Genomic DNA, 27,013 nt, shown 5'->3' with positions numbered 1-27,013 from the left:
AGCCTTCCGCCCCCCTGTGGTGGCTGCGTTAGTGCTTACACGTTTAGACTATTGTAACTCCCTGTATCTGTCGCTACCAATTGGTCTAATACAGCGGCTACAGCGCATGCAAAACCTGGCGGCTAGGCTAGCCACGGGCACCCCTTATGGTGCCCACATCTCCCCAGTACTTCGCCAACTGCATTGGCTTCCGGTGGGTCAGCAGGTCCTTTTTAAGTCCCTGTGTAATGTGCACAAGGCGGTTCATGGCCAAGGAGCTGAGTTTTTGCAAGCAAAATTTACTCGCCATGTCCCTACACGGGCTCTGCGCTCCTCGACCACCAATCTCCTTGTTGTCGCTAAGTTCAACTGTGAAAGGATCGGGGCAGAGCCTTTTCTATCGCTGCGGTTAGACTTTGGAACAACCTCCCCCCAACACTAAGAAGTGCCCCTAATCATATTGGGTTCAGAAGAGCTCTTAAAACCATCCTGTTCTAATTTTCTTTTTCTGGCCACCTTCTGTGGGTTTAGCTCTCCCTCCTCAGCGCCATGATGCCTCGGCGACCGTGCGCTTTATAAGCTTAATTAACATAACATAACATTTGCATAGGGCTCATTAAAACTTCATGACACTGGCACAGTTTATATCAAACATGAGGTGTCACTACTCATAATATATATTCCGGATATATTTCAAATCTGCCCACACGCAGACTCATATAGAACATGACCACTGAACGATGCAGCGTCACTGTTAAACTTATGACCACGCCCATCATAATATAATATAATAATATCATCAATATTGCCACTGCTCATAACATCTTGGTAAACCTAAATTTCATCCGGGCATCACAAATATCAACCGGGCATCCAAATATTCATCTGGGCATTAAAGATCACATTCAGTCATAACCAAATCCATACGGAACAACAACATACATGCCAACCCTCCTGATTTAGGCGGGAGACTCCCGATTATTTTGTGAAAAATACTGCAATTTTTCACGTTCTCCCGCCTAAAATAATTTCCCCAATGCATTCCTGTGGGGAAATTGTTGTCTCCCGATTTCTCTGTAGAAATCTCCCTCCCAGGCGTGTCAGAATGTTGGCATGTATGCAAAAACCATGCACTCATCATACAATATAAATGCATCAACATCATCACGGTCTCAACTCACAGCGCTAAATATGATTCCATACACTTAAAATGCACTGTATCATCTCATTTCACATATAAATCAATCCGATATGTAGGAGAATCCCTTTCATTCCATAAATATCCTAAATTCTCAGAAATACGTATGCCAAGAACAACAAAACATGTAAACATGCATTCACCATTTACCACAGAACGTGTACACCAATGTGTTTCCTGTTACACACTGCACTTAATAACTCATAACTCATCAACGCAATCGTGCACCCACATATGTACTACTCAAACCATCTATTAGTCCCACAACACCAAATCATAGAAGTAAATGTGATTAACATCCGTCAAGATAATGGTGCACTTGCGTATACAGATTCATCAAATGGCGCCTATCTTCCAAAATAACCATATGCCAATATCCATCCAAATAACTGCACAGCTGCCACTGCACTGTTGTACTATGGAATATATCTTCATGCCTTATTGACACCCTTGAGCGTACCTTTCTGCACATACCATATCCTCTCATAAATGCATTTCATATTGCTAGCTGTGACTACAACTTATTTGCAACATCAAGTCACTTTGCAAGGAACATCTATAAACTCACATAAAAATGCATTCAATGTCACAGCTAAAGTGTCACCCCTGCCTATAGGTCCACAGTGCTTAAAAATGTCCATAAAAGTCCATGGCGGTGCTCACAATTCATAGAGCATGACGATCAAAATTGCAAAACCTGCTGAACCTAAACAAATGCATATACGTGCCCATCATAATATGATATAACAATATTATCATTGCTGTATATACAAATAGCAACCTAAAAGATCATACAAAGATAGTGGACATGTATGTCCAAAATGCAAATCCTGTAAAGATTATTAAACACTAAAAACATGTTTTTTTATTTCAGTTTATTTCGGTGTTGTCTGTTCGTGCTACTATTTTCGTGAACTTGTCTCAATATGCACCACACACCTACATCATCATGGGCATCAATATTAATCTTTAAAAAATTCACACCAGAGCAGAATAACACTTCATAAAACAGAGTAATGATATAATATGCCCATAGATTGCAGTCCATAAACTGAGAAGCTGCAAATCGTGTAAAATGTGTTTTGGTGTTGCTTATTACCTCTTTCACATTCACGCGTCCACTGTGCACCTTCCCAGTCAGGCACACCAAAAAAACAACATCAAAATGGGGCATGCCCAGCCTACACCTGGGCATCCCCGAACGACTTCTAAAAAAACTGCAACGCATACAAAATGCAGCAGCCAGACTCCTCCTCAAGCTACCCGAAGAGAACACATCACACCCGCGCTAAAAATACTACACTGGCTACCACTAAAACAGCAAATAAAGTTCAAGTCCATGTGCATCACGCACAGAGCAATACACAAACAAGGTGCAGAATTCCTAAGCGACAAACTACGCCTACATCAACCGACAAGAACACTAAGATCAAGCAACGACATACGCCTGGAACCAAAACCCTAGAACAGAAAAAAACTCGGAGGATCGTCTTTTTCCCACCAGGCACCCAAAACCTGGAATGACCTACCTAAGAATATACGGAACACAACAAACCACCTAGCATTCAGGAAACTCCTCAAATCATGGCTCTTCACAGGGTAACCACAACGGAGACGCACCAGAATACACAGACATTAAAACAACGATGAAAATAACTCCAATCCCGGCCACTCTCAATCTGGACAAACACGCAAACCAAAGAACTAACCACTCGACAGAGCATAAGATACCATGGAAAATAGATACAAAAGGAAGACTCCAGAGACTGATCACATACTTAGACCCAGACGAAAGCCCTCAAGTGACTCACCTACTCTCACGTACCGGACGCACCATATCCAGACCGGCAGACGGATTTAGATAGAATTGAGAATATTAGCATGGCCTCACTTGATGGAATTGTGGACATTGGCTTGCGTCACATCTAGAGGGGACCTTGAATGCTAGCATGCCCGCCCTCAGATAGAATTATGAATATTAGCATGCCTACATTTAGATAGAATTGAGAATATTAGCCTACATCGCTTCTAGATAGGACCATGAATGTTTGCATGCCCGCACGTAGGTGAAACCTGAATGCCAACATGCCCACACCTAGATAGATTTCTGAATATTAGCCTGCATCGCATCTAGATAGGACTTCTAACTTTAGCATGCCCGCACCTATGCGAAACCTAAAGACTAGCACAGGCCACACCTAGAGTTGTGGACATTGGCCTGCGTCGCATCTAGATGAGATTGATTGAAGGATAGCAAGCCCGCGCCCAGATGAAACTTGAATGTTGGCGTGTGCCACACTTGGAATTGTGAACACCAGCCTGCATAGCATCCAGATAGGGTTGCTAGTGATAGCATGCCCACACCTGGACAGATTTCTGGACGCTAGCTTGCGCTGCATCTGGATGGGACTGTGAATGCTGGCTTGCCCACACCCAGATGGAATTCTAAACATTGGCCTGCGCCGCATCCAGATAGAGTTGTGGGGGTCAACGGGTGCCACACTGGGACAGAACTGCAAATGCCAACATGCCAAAGGTCAGGTAACCCACTAACCAATATAAGCTCAAACTCTGCATACTTATCTCACTCACAAACTCACACAACCATCTCTCGCACAACAAGCCGCACGCACTTCACAACACAGCAACAACACGTAAGCCGGACCAACAGCACACGCGGCCTGTCACCGATCCAATACCCGCACCAAAGCTCTGCATCTGCTGTATACCGAGGTGAAGCTGCCAACAGAACACCACTCCTCTCACTATCCTACTCCCTCTTCACCTTACTAACCCACCCCACCTTACCTTATCATTTGCAGATCCTCCAGAGCGCCTGGGGACCAATTCCGTTGGTGACGGTGCGCGGTACAAATACCTTTAACATTTAACAAAATACCTGAGCACAGCACATCATGCATCATTCATGCCATGACAATGTGCACAGCAGAATTCTCTTGCCTTCATAACCGCATATAACATTAACACAAAACAACATCAGCTGCATCACAGCGAAGACTAACTACACTGTCACTGTATAAAGGACACACACTCATACCATTGTAGAAGTCACACCATGTGTGTATCATTGCAGCATAAAAGTATTGATGACTGAATGTGTACACATTACATGTATATCCCTGAATCACACGTAGGACTCATCTGGTTCACCCTGAGAGCGACGTGGAAAAGGGCTCCCTGGGCCTGTGCGACTCGGGGGCAGAGGCCCTATTAGCATCCCTTGAGTGGCCATAGCTGTGCCCGAGGCTAATGCACATGTCACCCCCCTCTTTCCCCTCCCCCCCATCCACCCCTCGCATGCATTTACACACACCGACTATTATTATGCTGATCTAGGAGACCTGCAAACCGGCAAGGACGAGGTGCAAAATGCTGCCAAGGATTAGCAAATCCTTTTGCAATCATTATTCCCATTGATGGCACGCTATTGGCTGTGCGATCACAACAGCAGCTAAAACTGCCAGTGAAGTGCACCAAGAGGCAATTGAAGCGTTGCCCCACTAGCCCGCTGCTCTTGAAAAGTTGAAAGCAGCCCACGCCAATGTTGCTGCTATAACGGAGGCAGAGGTTTCGGGCTGAAGGCGAAGGGGCCACTTGACATTCCCGCCCCGCCAAAGACCCTCGCAGTGCAGGGGCCGCACTTACCGATACACAGATGAGGTGAGTAGTCACTGCCACGCGGTAACAACTGTCAAGCGCAGGGGGCGCTGCGCCAACCGCCACGCACGCGCACGTGACCGCTGCAACGTCGGGAAATGCTTTGCTGCCGTCTGCGCATGCTCAGTCAGGGGTAGGAGCCGAATATGGCGTGTGTCATGTGACACGTGCCACTGGCAGGTGTCACATGCCATGCCCCGGTAAAACAAATATCAGATGTGCCGTCTGTTTCTTCGGTTTTCAAATCATAATCCTCCTTTTTAAAAATAAAAGTGGTAAGAGCCAATTATAACCCTGTTTAAATAACTCAGCTACGACTCGAATCCAGGCCTCGTGATATCGGGCCTATCTCCTTAACCTCTATACCACCAGTCTCGCCACATTAAGCCTTCAAATGTACGATATCTAGATTGCATTGCATTGCTAGGCCTCTCTCCCACTATACAGGTATCTCAAGTTTAGCAGGGGTTCTGTCTCCAAATTGCATTTTATGATATCTAGATTGCATTGCTAGGCCTCTCTCCCACTATACAGGTATCTCAAGTTTAGCAGGGGTTCTGTCTCCAAATTGCATTTTATGATATCTAGATTGCATTGCTAGGCCTCTCTCCCACTATACAGGTATCTCAAGTTTAGCAGGGGTTCTGTCTCCAAATTGCATTTTATGATATCTAGATTGCATTGCTAGGCCTCTCTCCCACTATACAGGTATCTCAAGTTTAGCAGGGGTTCTGTCTCCAAATTGCATTGTATGATATCTAGATTGCATTGATAGGCCTCTCTCCCACTATAGCAGGGGTTCTGTCTCCAAATTGCACTGTATGATATCTAGATTGCATTGATAGGCCTCTCTCCCACTATACAGGTTGCACGTTTTGCAGGGGTTCTGTCTCCAAATTGCATTTTATGATATCTAGATCGCATTGATAGGCCTCACTCTCACTATACAGGTCTCTCAAATTTAGCAGTGGTTCTGTCTCCAAATTGCACTGTATGTTATCTAGATTGCATTGATAGGCCTCTCTCCCACTATACCGGTCTCTCAAATTTAGCAGGGGTTCTGTCTCCAAATTTCATTGTATGATAACTAGATTGCACTGATAGCCCTCTCTCCCACTATACAGGTCTATCAGGTTTAGCAGGGGTTATGTCTCCAAATTGCATTGTATGATAACTAGATTGCACTGATAGGCCTCGCTCCCACTATACTGGTCTCTCAAATCTAGTAGGGGTTCTGTCTCCAAATTGCATTGTATGATATCTAGATTGAATTGCTTAGGCCTCTCTCCCACTATATAGGTCTCTCAAATCTAGTAGGGATTCCCCTCCAAACCACCCTTCAACTGGTAGATACCCTCCTTAAACCCACACTACTCGCTCACTGCAGTGAACCACGGATAGGGAGATGGACACTAAAAAGAGCCACCGAGAACACCTGATAAAACACTGCTAACCACCTCCCCTACCCCTCAAGACAGCAACCGAACAAGTCGGCAACACCAGCCGGTAACACCACTCACAGACTGAGCCCTAACTGTTAGCGAACAGCCCTCCACACCCATTACTATACCGCAAGACAACCAGCCCGAAGCAGAACCAACTGGTCATCAGTGAACAATAAAGAATAAACAACTTCGTATAATGCTGCGCAAAGACCCATTCCGAGGGAAAGAAAAAGAGAAGAAGCAACAAACACTCCTGAACAGCAACACAGAACGACAACTACAGAACGCAACCCAGCAGTCAGGAACAAGAATCAAACCAACACTGAGAGGAGAGACAAATCCCTCTACTTAACTCCTTACCTCGCTGACAACTGATCACCAGAGCAAACCAACCCAATGCTAGAAGCAGCAACATCAAACTACCCAACACAAAACGCACAGAAGAAGGATAAACAACACAAGAAACAACAAACACACAACCGATGCGATAACACCTTACAACACCAAAACAAGAAGAACTTCCAATCGACACCCCCAACCCATGGAAGATGAACCCGATGAAAACAAAAACCCAAGGCAGAACCTAGAAGAACTCTTCGAAGAAGATGACACCCCAAAACCTACACCTCAGCAAGAGCGACCAGGAAGAAAACCAAAACACTGAACAAAAGACGACCTCTACAAGAAAGTCCAAGCCAAACAACACCTCCAAACTCCACTGCAATCTTATTAACAAAAGGTCCATGTCAAAACATTCAACAGAGATCTTCGACCTACTCGATGACAACAGCATGGACATCCTGTTCATCACAGAAACATGGCTGGACGACAACTACAAAATCACACTCCAAAGCTTCCTTCCAACCGACTTCAAATGCCTTTTAATAAACCGAAAAAACTAAAAAGGAGGAGGCATCAAACGACACCTGAAAATAAAAACAGATGAACCGCTTAACATCTACAACTGCGAAACCATGGTAATACACCTAACAGCAAAAGCAAAAACCAACGTCACATTCATCCTGGTATACAGACCACTGACATATGATGCAACCTTCGTCGATAACGTAATTGAGCCATTACCAACATAGCCATCAACCATACACCTCCTGGGGGACTTCAAGATCTGGTTTGAAGACTGTCTCGCCAACTCCCAAAACTCACTGATTGAACAACTCACCACAATGAAACTACGACAACTAGTCAAAGGGGCAACACACTCGGCAGGACACACCCTCAACGCAATTTTCGCTAAGGAAAAACTCATCACCACGGCACCGCCAATACAAATACTGTGAAGTGACCATCTCATCATCCCATTTGTGATCACTCTACCCACTCAAATCTGCATCCAACCTCCTAAACTCACAACCACCACAAAAAGAAACTGGAAACACGTCAAAGAAAGAAACCTATTCCAACAACTGGTGTTAACCAAACCCTCAACTACAGAACTAGAGCTAGCTGACCTAGATGGGAAAGCAGGGCTACTACACAAATGGATTGGAGACACAATTGACAAGATCGCCCCAGAAAAACCATTCACCCCATCAAAAAAAAGAGCAATGGCAAAATGGTTCACCCCACTATTAAGCACCATGAAAAAGGAAAACAAAAAGATGGAACTGGAATGGAGGAAAGAATACAACCCAGACAAAAAAAACACTATTCCAGAGACAAATCTGCGCATAAAATGAGGAAATTCAAAAGGCGAAGAGAAAGCATTATGATGACAGAATCACCAATGCCACCAACACTCAAATAGAAATGTTCAACATAATTAAAGAGATGAGAAACCCACTGGGCTGCGACAATACCCCAACCCCCTCGGAGAAACTATGCAACGACCTGGCAGACCACTTCAAGAAAAAAATCACTGACATCCAACAAACCATACAAAACATACCAACGGACCACAACATACTACCAAGCGCACCTATCACAGAATCTCAGCACAAACTCTAAAACTTTCCTGAAATATCAGCAGAGGCATTCGCAATGCTGGTAAAACACAGCAAGAAAGCCGGATCACCCATGGATCCCTGTCCCCCGGACATCTACAAATCAATCCTTGCACAAGGAACACCAGCAGAATACTACAGAAACCTTCTGAACCTATCACTAGCAACAGGAACTGTATCGAGGACCTTCAAATCATCATATATCAAACCACTTCTGAAAAACACAAGTGGCGACGTAGAAGACCTCTCTAACTACAGGCCGATTTCAAACATTCCCTACCCAGCAAAACTCCTGGAAACCTACGTATATAAACTAACTCATGAACACATAGAAAAACACCACCTGCTAGACCAAGCTCAAGTCGGCTTCAGACCTGCAAGAGGAATGGAAACAGCACTACTATCCATCTGGGATGACCTAAAAACTAACGCAGACTCAAACACAACCTCAGCCCTTATCCTACTTGACCTCTCCGCAGGCTTTGACACAGTTAGTCATGACACCCTAACCAAAAGCCTAGAAGACATAGGCATAACAGACACAGCACTACTCTGGACTAATTCATTCCTAGCAGACAGAACAGAAACCGTATGGATTAAACCCTTCAAATCCACTATGAGAGCTAGCGACTGTGGAGTGCCACAAGGATCCACACTATCACCACTGTACTTCAACATCTACCAGACTCCGGTTATCAGAATCTTCAAAAAGTACAACATCACATGCTACAACTACGCAGATGATACTCAAATCATCTACAAAATCAAAGACACCCAAGACGATCACTCAACCCTAATCGAATGTCTAAAAGAAGTCTTCAACTGGATGACTAGCAACAACCTGAAAATCAACCCAGGAAAGACAGAAATCATGATCATATCCAAACACCAAAATAATGAAACCGCCATCCCGTGGCCAACGGAAATGGGAACCACTTAAGCACCATCCAAGGTAGTAAAAAATCTGGGAGTCCTGATGGACAACACCCTAACCTTAGAACCACAAATAAATGCAACAGTCAAGAAATGCGTTTTCTTCCTCCACACGGCAAGAAGAATCCTACCTTCCCTCTCCTTCACGCACAAAACACTCACTATCGTCAACCTCATCATGTCAAGAATCGACTATGCAAACAACCTCTACCTCGGAATACCAGAATACCTCTTGAAGAAACTACAACAGATCCAAAATGCAGCAGCTAGACTACTCCTCAAACTATCAAGAAGAGAACACATCACGCCTGCTCTAAAAACACTACACTGGCTCCCAGTAAAACATTGCATCACCTTCAAAACAATGTGCATAACGCACAGGGCAATCAGCGGACAAGGAGCAGAATTCCTACAAAAGAAAATAACAATCTAAAAGCCAACAAGACTCCTAAGGTCAAGCAACGAAATCCGCCTGGAGCCAAAACCATACCTCAGGAAAAAACTCAGAGGCACCTCCTTCTACCACTTAGCTGCAAAAACCTGGAACAACATCCCAAAAGAAATAAGAAACACCAAAGATCACCTAAAATTTTGGAAATTACTAAAAACCTGGCTCTTCAACACCAGAGACTCAAACTGAAAACTGAAACAGATAGGAAGGGGATGACTAAACTAGAGTGGACACGGACAACTCCCAGAACCGACTAGGAAGCTCGCATGGCACCTTAACAAGTGATGCTGAGTATAGAGTGGAACTCAGGCGACACCCATGAAGATGGAGTCAACAATCCCAACCTAACCCCACACAACACCCGCACCCGCCCCTTAGTTGCCACCAGTTACCACAGGGTTGTGAAATTGTCGGGATATTATCAAACACCACAATAACTGAGCTGTGGACACTGGCAGATGTACTGGCCGTATGAGTGGGAAGGGAAGACAAGTAGGGCTGCGAGGAAGGCAGGGGGAGGAGGGGAACAGATGTGAAAGGGACATTAAAGGGCGGACAGACCCAGATCAGGACAGAGGCACAGGGGTGCTCCCGAAAACCCATCTGGGGAGATTACAGATGCCGAAGCCCACCACCTCAAGTCAGGATAGAGATGCCAACTAACCAAGTTGCACTAACAATTTTCCCCTCCGCATGCATCTCTCAAACTACAAACCAAACACAACCACAAACCTACCGCACAACAAACCCAAACCGCACAAACTTCACTACATTACAACAACAAAACATAAACACACATAGACTCGCACAACAGTACACGACGACTACCGGCCGCAAACACCCCAGGCCCAGCCAACGGACCCACCGGGCTGAAGCCGCCAACAGCACATCACTGCTCTCTTGCACTTTTCCAGCTTCTTCCCACTAACCCCCCTCCCTTCCTCTTTCAGAGCCGCCAGAGCACCAGGGGACCACTCCGGTGGTGATAGTGCGTGGTACAAATGTCCTTTAATATTAACTAAACCGTTGAGACAGACACCACTTCGATTTCAATGTCAAACGATTATATTAAAAAACATGTCTCTAAGTCACACACAGTAAAAACATCAAATTAAACATGCACAAACCAAATCAAAAACCAAAAGAAAGTGAAAACCAAAATCAATGTGATGTAAAAAATGAAAGAATCATACATTAACGTATGTGCAAATGAAATCACATATCATGTGAAAAACATTCCGTCATGGTTAAAAAACTGTTCAAATTAAAAACCAAAAGAAAGTGAAAACCAAAATCAATGTGATGTAAAAAATGAAAGAGTCAAAAATGTGGTCCTTGTCCATTAACGTATGTGCAAATTAAATCACATATCATGTGAAAAACATTCTGTCATGGTTAAAAAACTGTTCAAATTAAAATCCAAATATTCACAAAGATCCAGGGTCCATGGTCCCAAAACATGTAGAAAATCCTAAAAATACAATACAAAAATAACTATATACAAGATGCGGAGCAAAGTCCAGGAACTCCAAATAAAAAGAAAAAACAAATGAAACCTACTCCTAAAGAACTATATACAAAGGCAGCGGGCTAGTCCATCTCACCATGCTCTCTCATGGTCTCCGTCAGGGCATCATTGAACACTGCGTTAACTTCCAGTATCGGGCCTCGGCTTCCCCCTCGAAGGATTGCAGGGACTCCTCCATGCTCCTCTCGAACTCCCTGCTAGTCTCCTCAAGGACCTCCGCCCGCCTCTCTGCCCGACACAGTGAATTCTCCACCCTGGCCAAGGTGAGTCGCGCCTCCTGTGCCCGCTGCCGCTCTGCCCCGATTTGCTGGCCCAAACGCTCCAACACGGAAGACATCTTTGTCATAAGATCCACGTTTGCCTCCTGCCCGATGGCCCATACCTGCCCCTCTGATGATGAACGCCCGTGTCCTGTTGCTTCCTACCCTGTGCCTGCTGCTGCCAAAATGCCCGGCGCCTGAGCCACAAGGACAGCGTCCGGGATGATGACACCATCCAGCGCCGTCGTGCACGTGCCCCACGTCCATTGCCATAGCTCCTGTCGCTGCGGTAACAACCTCTGCTGATCCTCCTTCAACTCCCGACTGTGGCAGGGATGTGATCTCCATCAGACTGGCCGCCGGGGTTGGGACAGGTACACAGGGGGCCCTGGTGGTATCTCGGGTGGAAGACGGCAGGGAGGACGACTGGCGCACAGAGGAGGAAAAGGAGGAGGGTGGTCACAGCAGTGGCCAGCACACGTATCAGATTCGTGACCAGGAACTGAGCTAGCCAGTTAATGAGGCGACAGACCGCATCCTGCTGATGTGCAAGCCCCTGATTGGAAGCCTGCACATCATCACGAATGGTGCCTGTACGCCTCACAATACCGGCTAGCAACGGTTCTACCCTGTCACAAATTGCTTCATCCGTTGGTAGTAGAAGATCCGTTTGCGTGAATACATCCGACACCTGCGGATGGGACCGGCCTGAGGCATGCCTGCAGGTGCATACTGGTGTAATCACAGTTCCAGGGACAAGATCAGTCACAGGCCCCTCCACGGTGATCCTGGACTGCACCAGTCACACCTAACTCATCACCCCTGCCGGGCACCATGTGCTGGGCTGATGTGGCCTCCTCCTCCTCTGCCACCACCAACCTGGATGACTCCCCACTGTTTTCCGCATCGGATTGCCCCTGTGTGGGCTCACCTGTCCCTCCCACTTCCGAGGTGCCCACAACCAACTTCACCCTCTTGGGCCTCCCCTCAGCAGCTGCGGCCGTTGTTGTGGACGCAGCACCAGTCTTCTCGCTCCCGGAAGATAACGGTACCTGGCAGGAGGAATGGGCCTGGTGGAGGCATCCCTACCGTTGTGCGCCACAGCACCTTCTCCGCCCTCTTCTTCCATCATCGCTGTGGATAGGGAAACATAGAACACAAACATCAGGCTACTGAACATATGTGTGTATGTGTGTTTGTCACAATGCAAATGTACATCAGTGGCACTGTCAAAGGTCACAACCACCATCACCCTCCAATACACACAGGGAAGTGCCATTCACACACATTCACAAACATGTCTGTCATTCCCAACAGACATTCACATCCATAGACAAGGCACTGACACAAGATCATAATTGTGTATTCAAATCACACACATCATGGGACATACACATCTCATTCACACACATCACCTGACAGTCATGAGGCAGGCCATGGAGCTTTCATGTCACAGTGCACTCAAGGGCAATTGGCAGCGTGAGGCAATCACTAAAATCAAGAACTCAAGAAACATACATGCAGAGTTTTGGGCAGTCACATACTCACTACTCAGACAGATGCACATGTACACCATGCATGTTCATGATGGTGACATAAGCATCCATGTGTCACACCTCTCGCATGCCCCAGACCAGACACAGGTATGCAAACGTTTGCGCGTCGTTACATGCCGGTGCACTTCACACATTGCAACACAGACACCATTGATGTGGGACACGCTTGAATGGACTCACATGCAGCACTGTCAGGGACATGCACACAGACATCTGTACAGGAAGCATGCCAGACATAAGGCCAAGGTGCACAGTCCAGCCACACGTCAACATGCACATGCACTATGGTGGACAAGAACACATGAACACTTACCAGTCGACTCCAGACAGAGTAACAACTCTAAAACCTGTGTTGTGAGATGATGTATGTTGATATTCCTGGTTCTGCATCAACTAACGTTAACACGTAGGTGATGACTGGGTGCGTTTGGCTACGCTGCCCAGTAACGTAATGGAGATAGGCGAAGGATATCACTTGGTTTGGTGATGTCAGCCTCAGGGGCGGGGGATATGATTTAGTGCCGCCAGGGCAGTCCACCTTGGCCGATGCAGCAACGGATAAGATTATCACAAGATGGCCTTGCCCTGCTGCCTGATTTCGCATGTGTACAAAAGAGGAAAACTACGGTAAGGTGCATAGTTTGTATGATTGATCAACATATGCTTAAAAACACATGCCCGAACCCTCGGAACAATAATATTTTTGAGCGCACTCTTCCTTTAAATATAAGACAAGAGGCTAAGAGGTGAGATGCCTGAAGTACTTTTGAACCAAGGAAAAGACAGATTTGAAGAACATATGAAGAAATATCTAGGTTGCATGCCACATTGGAATTGACACTGAAAAGGGACTTGCAGGCCCTGCTGTCTGAATAGGTCATAAGAACTAGCTCCAGCGGTTTGCCATGGTAAGCATTGCATAATGGTAGAACTTCCAACTACAGTGCATGAGGTTGTGAGTTCAAGCGAGATGTCTGGACTTTATTTTCTTTTTTATTTTTGTATTTGGTTTATAACATCTCACAATGGTTGTGAGGCTTTTTATTCACTTGTTTAATGTCTTTGAAGTCATTTAAACAGTTAATTTGACATAAGCTAGTCCCGAGTGTGGTGACATGCTGTGGCATGCTGGAGGACCAAGTGCCTTTAACCATTCAATTGCTGAAAGCTATTACATATAAGACAAGAGGCTAAGAGGTGAGATGCCTGAAGTAATTTTGAACCAAGGAAAATACTGATTTGAAGCAGATATGAAGAAATATCTAGGTGGCATGCCACTTTAGAATTGGCACTGAAAAGGGACTTTCAGGCCCTGATGTCTGAATAGGTCATAAAAACTAGCTCTAGGGTTTTCCCTTATGAAACATTGGTGCAATGGTAGAACCTGACTACAGTGCATGAGGTTGTGAGCTCAAGGAAGCTGTCTGCTATGTATTTCCTTTTTTGTATTTGATTTATAACATCTCACAATGGTTGTGAGGTTTTTTATTCACTTGTTTAATGTCTGTGAAGTCATTTAAATAGTACATTTGACATCAGCTAGTCCCGAAATTGTTGACATGCTGTGGCATGATAAGTGCTTTAAACCATGCAATTGCTGAAAGTGTTTTAATATAAAACAATCCCACAATGATTGAGAGGGTATTTTTCACTTGTTGAATGTCTTTGAAATCATTTGAACAGTACATTTGACATCAGCCAGTCCAGAGATTGGTGGCACGCTGTGGCACATGCCACATGTCACATTCGGCTCCTACCCCTTCTCTTACGTGTGCAATTGCTTTTTTGTCTTGCTGCCGTGTGATCCCCGTATTTTGCATATGCTTAGGCGTTTGGCACTGATGGGATTGTTACCTGCCCACTAGGTGGCCCATCAATGCCAAATGCCTAACATATGCAAAAGTAAAGTTGGCTTTAAAAGTTTAGTCATGCTGTCAGACACACTGACATGTAAAGAAGGGATTGTTTTAGTTTAGCAAAGTCCTTTATTGTTATTATTTTATTTTCTTGCAAGACTGGGTTAGATATCCGAGGATTCACTGTCCTTCGAGTCTATATACAATATCTTCTCAGAGAGATTAATTCAGGGCGGCATTTTTTCTTTTTCAGCTTCCAGTTGGCCATGTTACAACGCATTTAAAGTTATAAATCGTTTCATGTTGTTGGTTACCCTGTTCACCCCCACAATATGCACACTTCCATCTGAAATTGTCAATCTCTAGAACTAATGCCGGCCGGTCGTCCATCGTCCCCACTACAATTGGAAAATGTTGCAAATGGATGACCAAAGCCATGTTGAGCTGATTCAGGAACGCACATCTGTAAAACCTATAGACTTTTTCTTAACAAGTAGTAGTGGACAACCAAGTTTTAAACTTTTTGTGCCCCATTTAGCTGTCTATGGTGATCAATTTCAACATACATATACTTTGCGATCTGCATCCAGGATTACCAGTTTTTCAAACAGCTATTTGCCACAGATTCCTATCCAGTCACAAACGTGTTGCTACATAACGTTTGTTAATCAATCTCAAAGTGAATAAAATACAGTAGTGCACAGTAGTGTAAAAAGAAAATATATTTCAGGTCAGCATTATTTAGCATTCTTGGACTTCTAGCCTCCATTCAATAAAATATTGCTGTTCTAGCACACTATGTCAGTGTTCCGTCTATATATGTTGTTTCTGTTGTGTTATGTTTCTTACTTTTGAGACCTTTCCACATCGTTTTAGATGCACGTTTGTTTTTTCAGCTTATTCGGGTGGGAGGCCGCTTATTTTGGGCTTGTTTTGGATGGGCATTCAGCTTATTTGTTTCTTCCAACCTGGCAACACTGGAAAGCATTTTCTCTTGGCATTTTCCAATAATTTCGCCCATGATACCCGCTCTATGGCCCCCGCCTCGCGCAAGCGGCCTACCTTTTAAGAGCATTGTGAGGACCAGCGGTGTATGCCCCGGGTCTGCTGCCTGGTCCTCAGCAGCGCGCCCGCCCGAGGCTGCCCGCACAGACCAAAGCTGGAGGGGGGAAGTTCCACCCCCCGGAGGCCGAGGCACGGTGGGGGTGGCATGGCGGACAAGGAAGGCGAGTGGGAACGGGCCACCCTCAGTGGAGGGGAGGCAGGTGCTGATGTGCCAGACAGGAGGGGGACACAGGGAATGCAGTGGAGGAAGTGACAGAGAGGCGCTCAGGGAAGAGGTGAGGTTGCAGAGTCATGCTCAGGGGAAAGTGGTTCGGGGAAGAGGGAAAGGCACAGGGAATGTATTGGAGCAAGTGGCAGGCTCAGGCAGCAGGTGAGGTTGCAGAGTGTTGCTTGGGAAAGAAGGGGGTTCAGGGCAGAGGGAGAGGATCAGTGGGGCAAGTGGCTGGGGAGTAGGGCAGAGAGGCACAGGGAATAAATTGGGGCGAGTGCCAGGTCCAGGGAACATGTGAGGTTGCAGTGTTGCTTGGGAAAGAAGGGGGTTCAGGGCAGAGGGAGAGGCCCAGTGGGGCAAGTGGCCGGGGAGAGAGGCACAGGGAATACATTGAGGTGAGTGAGAGGCTCAGGGAAGAGGTGAGGTTGCAGAGCGATGCTCAGGAAAGAAAGGGGTTCAGGGCACAGGGAATGCATTTGAGGGAGTGCCAGGCTCAGGGAGTAGTTGAGGTTGCAGAGTGATGCTTAGAAGAAGGGTTCAGGGCAGAGGGAGAGGCACATTGGGGCAAGTGGCTGTGGAGAGGTGCAGAGAGGCTTGGCGGAAAAAGCGTTATGGGGCAGAGGAATGGCACAGTGGGGAGAGGGGCTTGGGAAAGGGGAGGGGTGCAGAGAGACTGGGGAAAGGGGTTCAGGGGCTTAGGGAGAGGCACATTTGTGCTAGTGGCTGGGGAGAGGGGCAAAGGCACAAGATTCATTGGAGCTAGTGACAGGCCCAGGGTAGGCGTGAGGCGGCCCAGAGATACGTTTGGAAAGGGGACAAAGATGTGAAAGCGAAAGAGGGGTTCAGAGACATGGGGAGAGTGGTAAAGTGGGGCAAATGGCTGGGGGGAGAGGCAGAGAGGCTCAGGGGAGGTGGGAAGCGGAGCTCGGGAGACTGCGAGAAGAAGAGAGATTTGTAAGGGAGTGAAACAGGGAGGAGAGAGGTTTGGGAAAGGGGAAACAGATGCGCTGGAGATGGAGCAGTGGGAAGAGGGGACAGGGAATGTAAGGGAGTGAAACAGGGAGGAGAGAGGTTTGGGAAAGGGGAAACAGATGCGCTGGAGATGGAGCAGTGGGAAGAGGGGACAGGGCATGTAAGGGAGTGAAACAGGGAGGAGAGAGGTTTGGGAAAGGGGAAACAGATGCGCTGGAGATGGAGCAGTGGGAAGAGGGGACAGGGAATGTAAGGGAGTGAAACAGGGAGGAGAGAGGTTTGGGAAAGGGGAAACAGATGCGCTGGAGATGGAGCAGTGGGAAGAGGGGACAGGGCATGTAAGGGAGTGAAACAGGGAGGAGAGAGGTTTGGGAAAGGGGAAACAGATGCGCTGGAGATGGAGCAGTGGGAAGAGGGGACAGGGCATGTAAGGGAGTGAAACAGGGAGGAGAGAGGTTTGGGAAAGGGGAAACAGATGCGCTGGAGATGGAGCAGTGGGAAGAGGGGACAGGGCATGTAAGGGAGTGAAACAGGGAGGAGAGAGGTTTGGGAAAGGGGAAACAGATGCGCTGGAGATGGAGCAGCGGGAAGAGGAGACAGGGCATGTAAGGGAGTGAAACAGGGAGGAGAGAGGTTTGGGAAAGGCGAAACAGATGCGCTGGAGATGGAGCAGCGGGAAGAGGGGACAGGGCATGTAAGGGAGTGAAACAGGGAGGAGAGAGGTTTGGGAAAGGGGAAACAGATGCGCTGGAGATGGAGCAGCGGGAAGAGGGGACAGGGCATGTAAGGGAGTGAAACAGGGAGGAGAGAGGTTTGGGAAAGGGGAAACAGATGCGCTGGAGATGGAGCAGTGGGAAGAGGGGACACGGAATGTAAGGGAGTGAAACAGGGAGGAGAGAGGTTTGGGAAAGGGGAAACAGATGCGCTGGAGATGGAGCAGTGGGAAGAGGGGACAGGGCATGTAAGGGAGTGAAACAGGGAGGAGAGAGGTTTAGGGGCAGCTTGGGGCTCATTGGGGAGAGAAACAAAGAAAGGTGCCTGGGGAAGACCATGCTAAGGGTGACATGCTCAGGAGAAGAAAATATAGAAAAGACTTGGAAGTGACATGAGGCTAAGGACTGATATGGGATAGGGAACTGTTCAGGGGTAGATGGGGCCATTTTAGGCACTTTTCGGGCATGGACACATTTGACGCCCCCTTCCATTGAACCAATGGAATTAAGGGATCCAGAATATCTTGGTGAGGCCCTCTTGCCGCAATCACATGTCATGATAAGTTAACTTGCAGTGATCAAAATGAGCGTGGGTACTCCCCTTACCATCTTCGTTCTTTCTGTAATCGGAATAATACACAAGTAGCCTTTCAAGGTCAAAATTAGCATCCATGGGCCACCAGCACGTGAGGAGACAGACCCTTTCACAGAAGACGGCACAGTAATGTTAGTGATAAGAAGAGGATATCTGCCCAGGATCACTGCATTGTCTGCTGTGAAAGCCAAGATACAAGCATTCATATTTATTTTTCATTGTGATTTGATCAAACATTTGATTTTACACACATTAGAAAAAACAAGATATACACATGAACAGAATTAAAATACACCTTCTTTCCCTAGTTATAAAAACAATGCTAAAATAGTTTTAAAAAGGCAAAGGAACAGATGGGAAGAAAAGGAAGCATTCACAATACTTTGGTTCCACAGTCTTGATTTTGGATTACCTGTTAGACTAACAATTAAATTATGCTCATCATTTGGAGGTTACTGCCTAGGTTTTACAAACCCACATCTGAACAAACGAATTTCTAGACCTTCGCCATACTGCTATATTAGTTTTGATAGCACCCACTATCTGGTGCAGGCCCAGTGCAGATAATAGCACCTGTTGGTGTGTGCTCACCTGGGATTGTTTTAAACTTTGACATTGAATGATGGTAGATAAACCTCTGGAAAATGTGTGGGCCTAATCCGCACACATGTTCCTATGCTCACTGCACGACATACACATAGAACTGTGTATTCTAGGTGGACACAGCCTACAGGCGCAGTCATCTCTGTCATATTTATTTGGGATCTGACCAGTGGAGTATACAATGCATCTCGGAAGGGGGAGGGCCAACATCTTCCTCCTGCCATTGCGAGCCGAAATAACTTTCAAAGGCTCCATGAATCCGCCCTATCTGTTTGTTTACCTGTGCAGATGGTGACAGCAATTAACCTACTAAAAGAGTATACTTCAAACAGACACACATGGGGCCTGGCTGCAGAGGCTAAAACAAAGGAGATGAGAAAACCCTAACAACTTTTGATATGCACTGTCAACCTGAAGCCATCTCCCACCTCTCAGTATCAAGGGCCTGGGACTATGTATTTACAGTAGCCATCACAGCAGGGGGACCCCATTCAGAAGGTAAGAGTATGTGGTTTGGCGGAGACCAAAAGTCTGGTCTCGCCACAGCTTCAATGGAGACCTGCTGCTTTAATCGGGAGCCACAGAGAGCTCCATTAACCATAGAGACCCTTTGATCTACAAGACAGGAAGATGGGTTGGACTTAGTATTATATGTTTTCACCTCTTTACCTTTTCTGTTGCAAAGCACCGTGGTTATGACCTCATGCATACATGAGATTGTTGGCGGGGACTTAAAGATAGGCTTAGCCTACACCAATCCCTGTGGCCCATTTGGCATTAAAAGAGGTTCGAGACCCTCTTTTGGCAGAACTGAAGACTGGAAGGAGTAACCAGAAGAATTAATTTGGACCCTGGCTGAAGGCACAGTCTGCCTTACAGCTTGCGCCAGTGAAGGAAGGCCAGGATTTCCAAAGAGGTAAGCAAGATCCCTCCCTTTAACATCTTCTTGGGAACAGAGGCAGATACTGACTCCAGAGGACTCTCCAGCAGCTCCATAACCAGTAGCCAGCCACCGCACAGTGTGCTGTGCTAGGCTCTACACGCAAGCTACCTAGCTGGGAAGTGCCAGAGAATCTCTGAACCAAACACAGGACAAGGCCGGTGCCTGCAACACTCTCCGCAGCTTTAGGGAGAATTCTCAATTATGGCTAATTTCCCTCACCTAGTGAGTCCCTCAGCAGCTTTGCTGGATTTCAGGGGTTTATTTTTTCCACCTGGTAAGTGTGTGAGCCTTTTTCCCACACTTACATGTGTTTTTGCCATGTGTATTTCTACTGTTTGTGTGATCTTGGGCTCTGGAGCTACACCACTTCACGAGCCCCACTTTTTGTGTGTGTTACACAGCACCTTCAGTGCAGTGAAACAGGGTCATCTTTGAGACTTCCCACTGACTCCTTTTTTCTGGGGTTGACTACTGTCCCCCAGAAATGTGGAAAGTTGCCATTAACTTTATATAGTCACTTTCTCTCTTAACACTAAGACTTGGTTAGTGGCAGTGGTATCTACACTAACTTTTCTACCGCGATTATACTATATAAACGTGGTACTGTTTTAGGCTATTAGCCTCGAACTTAAACCCGCTTGACCAAATACTTTTTATTTAGGCTCTGGTTGGGTTTTATCGCCAATCCTTTTTGTTAAAGTCCTTCTTGTGTTTTACTTTGCGCGGCAAACCAGGTTTGCCTCCTTTGTTCGCCGACCTTTGGCAGGCTTCTGTCCAGAAGCCCTCCTTTGGCGTCTGGGTGTCTAGGTGGGCTGAATGTGAGGGAGGGGTTTAGGCACCCCCTGCACAGGGTCTCCTTGGAGACCCAAGTTGCACTTTTTATTGATTGGCTAAGGTGGTTGTCCGGGCCGGATAACCCCCCTGCTGAGTGATTGACAGCCAGGCTGTGTGAATGGGGGATTTTTGCATAAAAGGCAGGTCTCTTGAGCTGGAAGTCAGAGTCGCCACTGGAACTGCAAAGAACCGAAGAGAATCAGAGAAGAAGAAGGCTGCTGCAACTCCCGAGTGCCAGTGAAGCCCTGCTGCAGTCCTGAGCTATCTACCCTTCAACGACAAGAGAAGATCCAGTTCGGAGTCTTCTTCCCTTGAGCCTGGTGTGATCAACCAGCTCACCTTCCACAGGCAGAGGATCCTCTTCTTGGTCAAAAACGCTGCAAACAGCTGTAGTGGTCCGGATAGCCAACTGAAGAGCCTCTCCTGTTTTAAAGGAGCGCACCTTTTATTCATTGTTGCTTTTGCTGCTGCTGGCTTCATCCCTGGGTAGTGCAGATCGGTCCAGACATCCTCCTTCTTGTCCCCACGACTGAAACTTCAGGAACCGTGAGTCTGCAGGAACTACCAGGAACAACTGCCGTGGCACCAGCTCTTCTTCATACGAATAAGGTACTGTGTCCGACTTCGAGGAACTAGGGTGAACCCTTTTTGTTCCTCACCAAAGGCTTGTCCTTATCTTCCTTCCCTCTTATAACTTTTGCTTCCCTTTTGACAATATCCAAGTACTCCTGGCAATCTCGAATTGTGAAGTGTTCTAACCTTGTGATCCTCGACAACAGGACCCCTGTCTCATTGACACTGGCACAGGCATATTGACTTTTATCAACATTTTAGAAAGTGTTTCTTGATTCTATCTGCCTTGACAAAAGTATTGCCTATGATTTTTGTCCCCAGCTCTCTTGTGTTAATTCATGTGCTAAGTGTGTTTGACTACAGTAACATTTCTGCTTGCGGGTACGCTTCTCTTTCGTAAGACCTCACTGTCATTACTGTCAAAAAGTGATTGCGTAATAACCCCCGGTAATGTCTTTGTTTCACAACACCGGTCTGTGAAATCCAAAGGTACTTACCTTGAATTGTTCTGCACAAGGGGAATTGGTTGTGTGTAGTGTATTTGAAGTGTGGTTTTAATTTAATAGAAGTGAAGTGTTTTGTGAACAGATGGTTTAAAATAAATGTACTTTTACTTGTTAACCAAAAACCTTGAGTCAGTGTTTGCTTGAGTCACAGTAATTGTAGTCCTTTGTGTAATCTCTACTACTGCTCATTTGCTCTTGAGATAAGTCTGGCTGCTCCGCTACTGCTACCACTCTAACTGTGTAGTACAGGCTTGTACCAAAGGTGAAATTGTACTACAACCTGTAGTCTTAAACTTGTGTAGTGGTCCCCAAGGGCACTGCCCTGATTCTGCCTAACAGGCTGTACAAGCAAGCTTCCTAGATGGGAAGTGCCAAAGAATCTCTGAACCAAACCCAGGACAAGGCCGGTGCCTGCAACACTCTCCTCAGCTTTGGGCCGTCTGCCTTAAAAGACGACACCAGCCCAGCGAAGAAACTAGGAGGACTGCATCAACCAGCGTCCTCCTTAAAGGACATTTTTGACCCAGTAGAGTATCTCGTGCTGCAACCGACTGCACCGTTGTCACGATCCATGCCCCTGGCCCCCTCAGGTATAACAGCCCCCTTGCAGCAGTGGGGCTAAAGCCCTTCACACTGGCCCCAAGGGCCTTAAAACTCCATCAGTAACATACTTGTAGTCAGTCCTGGCGCCTTTGGCGCCAGGCTCATTATCAGGAATAAAGCAATACCAGTTTTGGACCTTAATTCAACATGGAGGCCTATTACACAGCTCAGTTCTTTAGTACCAAGCCATGCGGTCTAGTGTTTTGGGTGTGGCTGGGCCTGGAACTACTTGGCCTGGAACTACTTTACCTGGGCTATTTAAACCCCACCCAAACAGCAGAACACGCTTCGCGTTACTCCGCACACCTGCATTGTAACGCTCACCGTGTCCAGCTCCTGCTCATCTGCTTCACCGGCGGCCCGATCCTGAAGCCCTATATCTGGATTCCATTAATAACCTGGAAGAACAAGAACAGCATTAGCGAGCAAGAACACTTACCTGTGAAGTAACCGGTCTTGAATCCATCCTGCGCTTCGCTTACCTCGCCCATCTCCAGTTTTCACCGCAACCTGCAAGGGAGAAGGAACAAGGTCAGCATTAACAAAGCATTTACCTGGGCAAGCAGCGCTTCGATCGCTCATCACTCTGGAACATTACCGCAACCTGTACAAAGAAGGGAAGAGAACACATGTTAGCAATAAACATCAATAAACAGCGCAGTGCTCCACGCATCAATAACTCACTGTGGTCTTCGCCATCGGCGCGGCAACGCCGAGATCACAACCATCCCTGCGAGAAAAAAAAGAGACATTGTTAGGGAACAGCGTAGTGGTGCAAGACGCCGAGAAGACAGAGAAAACGGAGGGAAAGAAAGAAACAGAATAAAGACGGAAAAGACATTATAACTCACCTGGAAGACAGCAAGCAGAGTCAGAGTCACAGCCGGTCTGGACCCAACATAAGGGCACATGGACCAGTGAAGCAACTACGTCCACGGAACGGCCGCACCAACCACGCGCCCCTGCACAGAGACGCAGGACGGAGAGTTCAACACACAAAACCTAAGGTGAGCAATAACCCCAAGGGAGGGGATTTGGACCAGAGGGAGGTGAGAGTCCACAAATCACAGAACCAGTATCTTAACCCTCCATTCTCATGTTATAGGCGCTACCTAACGTCTGGCACATAACCAAGCACAGAGGGGTCCAGGATAGCGCTTAGACCTCCATCCAGTATCGTGTGGCGCCCCCGTGGATACCAGGTGAGCGTAACAGAACGCGAAGCCTCAATTAAAAACATCCACCATGGCGTCATGGAAACATCAGAGACTGACCAACTAGCCCAGTTACTGGGAGAATTATGGGCCGAGGTGCACTTCGCCCGGCAAGAAACCAACGCCCTTAGGAGTGAGTTGATAGTCGCCAAGGACCGCACCAATGAATTAGCCAAACAATTGCTCCAAACACAGGATGGGCAGGCTCCGTTGCCAGGAAGTATTCCGTCGGTTCCAGCCATATCCGTCAATCCAGTGCCCGTGGTCCTCCCTGTGGCAGTTCCTTTGGCACCATGGAACGTTTTACGGGGGCCCCAAGAAAATATGCAGTATTCATGAACTGGTGCCGCCTCCATTTTCTTTGTAGACCCAGAGCTTTTCCTAACGATCAGTTGCGGGTTGCCTTAGTTCTGTCATATCTGAGTGGCAGTGCCGCGGATTGGTCCATACCGTTAGTAAGCCAGGATGACCCACTCCTGCAGGATTTCAGGGGGTTTCAACAGGAGATGGAGAAGCTGTTCGCCCGACATACCCAGGGCCAAGCTCTGGATAATGAGCTTCTGTCCCTCCACCAAGGCAGCCAAGATTTGTTAACATATATCACCACTTTTAACAGACTTGTCGTTGAAACTGGGTGGCCTTAGAAGAAACGAACAACGTTATTCCATCGAGGATTACAGGGGGAATTGAAAGACGTCCTAGCTCAGGTGGTAAACCCACCAAAAGACCGTGCAGAGTTCATGAACCTAGTGGTGCAGCTAGACCACAGGCTGCAAGATCGAAGGACAGACCAAGCCAGAACAGACAATCGGACTGTGTATGTACGCTCAAAGGAGAACGTTCCGGGTTCATCAGGAACCCATGCAAATTGGGGGGGTACGGAGCCCATTAATCAAGGCCGAAAGAGACAAAAGGAGACAACAGCAATTAAGCCTGTACTGCGGGAAATCAGGTCACTTTCTCAGAGAATGTCCCATAAAACCCCCCTAGGAGAACAGTTGGAGGTACAGAGAAAGAAGGAGGAGAACAAGAGTCAGAAAACTTCCAGGCCCGGCAAGCGTAGAGGTCCGTTTGTCGAGCGAAGGAAAAGAGCCACAGACCTCACACCTTGCCCTGCATGTGATTTTTTATAAATTTAACTTTATTGGTTTTGCAAGAAACAAAAAGAGGCAAACAATATTCAAACAAAATCATACATCTTCCAGAGGTACATGTCGAACAAACGGTGCAGACTAAAACAATATGCTGGAATCTCTTAGTAGTGCGACAGTCCCCTGGGTATGTCTCATTGACTGTTCGCCATAACCCACTCCCAGCCCCCCCCACTTGGATTGGTGTACATCACAAGTGCAATTGATTGACGAAAGTATTAGTATCGTATGGTTGACACAGTGTCACATCTGGCAGTACCATGTTCGCTGGAGATGAGATTCTCATCCTTTGTAGTGTTCTTTGAGCATAGCATCATTTGGTCAGGCTTTTGGGGGTTCCTCTGGTTGGGAGTCGTAAGTAGGTGCGATATATATATTCTTGAAGTCCATCCATAGAGTTTCACATTTCGCCGATTTATTATGCAGGGGGGCAGTGATCGTTTCCATCACATAAATGCTCGTGGCCAGTTTGATCCACTCGGTCTTACCTGGGACCAGAGGAGATTTCCATTTGGTCGCTATCAGGGCCCTCGCTGCCAGTAATAGCTGGGGGGCCAGGCCTTTCACCCGAAACCAATCCTCCTCGTCTCTTTCAAGGCCAAACAAAACAAGGTATGGGTCAAGTTCTCTGTGGATGTCGTCTACCTCTTTAATCCATCCCAGAACCTCAGTCCAAAACACTTTGATGTGCGGGCAGCTCCACCACATGTGCCAACAGGCCATATGACTGTCAGATCGACCTCGTACTTGGTGCACAAATCCTGTGTAGTCGAATTTATGACCTCACCGAACCTGAAAATCTCCACTTGAAATCATGTCTGGACCAATACCTGGCAAACGGTTTTATCCGCCCGTCCAAATCCCCGGCAGCCTCGCCCCTATTCGTACCCAAGAAGGAAGGGGACTTGAGAACGTTCATCGACTACCGCGCACTAAACCAGGTAACAGTTAAAAACTGTTATCCTCTACCCCTTATGCTAGAATTGCTGGACAAAGTCAAGGATACCCAAATTTACACCAAATTGGACCTCAAGGGGGCATAACATCTCATGCGTGTAAAGAAAGGAGACGAATGGAAGACCGGCTTTCGTACTGAGTATGGACTGTACGAATATCTGGTGATGCCCTTTGGGCTTTGCAACGCTCCCGTCACGTTCCAGTACTTCATGAACAATGTACTATGGGAATTGATCGACGTATTTGCCCTAGTTTACATCGACGATATCTTGGTATACTCTTCTTCTAAACAGGACCATGTCAGGCACGTTCGCTCCGTCCTTGCAAAACTCTGACAGCACCAGCTGTATGCCAAACTTGAAAAATGCTCCTTCCATGTCACCGAAGTCGAGTTCCATGGTTTTGTCCTCACTCCCAGAGGCGTCCAGATGGATATGCACAAAGTAGATGCCATCCTTAGCTGGCCATCACCGTCTTCACTCAAAGGTGTCCAAAGTATGCTCTGCTTTCAGAATTTTTTTGCTGATTCATCCCGGGTTTCTCCCAGATTGTGCACCCGATCACTTCGTTATTACGAAAAAACAACAAACTGTTCCATAGGACAGAAGAGGCGAAAAAGGCCTTCCAGGAACTCAATAAAAGATTTACCTCAGCCCCGGTGCTACGACATCCCCGCCCAGATCTCCCATATCTAGTGGAAACAGATGCCTCCAGCATGGTAATACGGGCTGTTCTTTCCCAAAGGGATCCCGAGACAGGCCAGTTACATCCCGTGGCCTTTTGATCGCAAAAATGTACTACACCTGAACTTAACTATGCAATAACAGACAAGGAACTCCTAGCGATCAAGGCAGCCTTTAAGGCTTGGCGGCATTACCTCTGAGGCGCCAGACATACCATCGCAGTAATCACTGACCATCGCAACCTACAATACCTCAAGACGGCAAAGGCTCAATCATCCCGTCAACTCCGATGGGCTTTATTCTTCGCAAAATATGATTACATAATCACGTACCGACCTGGAGTCCAGAACGGAAAAGCCGATGCTCTATTCCGCATGGGTATTGATGAGAACGCATATTCAACCCCAGACCCGGTGGCCATTATTCCAGGTGACAAACTACTAGGACTTACAACAACATTATCTCTGGACGAACTCCCAAAGGAAATTCGGCTCGTAATGAACACCGAAGCGCTACAAGACTGGAATACTCAAGGTGAAAATTAC

At 46.9% G+C, this 27,013-nt stretch overlaps 1 protein-coding gene across 4 annotated transcripts in view; it reads right to left on the bottom strand.

The window, feature by feature from the left end:
* Window positions 1-27,013, bottom strand: part of LOC138489303 (zinc finger protein 84-like) — a 212,342-nt gene that overhangs the window by 163,630 nt on the left and 21,699 nt on the right. For 2 of the 4 annotated variants that reach the window (XM_069617001.1, XM_069617002.1), the window contains exon 1: window positions 4,844-4,936. The exons of the other annotated variants lie outside the window; for them this stretch is intronic. The gene's annotated coding sequence lies outside the window, so the exon portion shown is untranslated. Of the gene's footprint in view, window positions 1-4,843; window positions 4,937-27,013 lie in introns of those variants that run through there. 4 annotated transcript variants of the gene reach the window in all.

This window comes from Ambystoma mexicanum, chromosome 9 (assembly GCF_040938575.1).
Source record: "Ambystoma mexicanum isolate Mex_15411 chromosome 9, UKY_AmexF1_1, whole genome shotgun sequence".
Classification (NCBI taxonomy): domain Eukaryota; kingdom Metazoa; phylum Chordata; class Amphibia; order Caudata; family Ambystomatidae; genus Ambystoma; species Ambystoma mexicanum.
The sequence above is the reverse complement of the archived record's forward strand: the minus strand, read 5'-3'. Positions and strand labels throughout refer to the sequence as shown.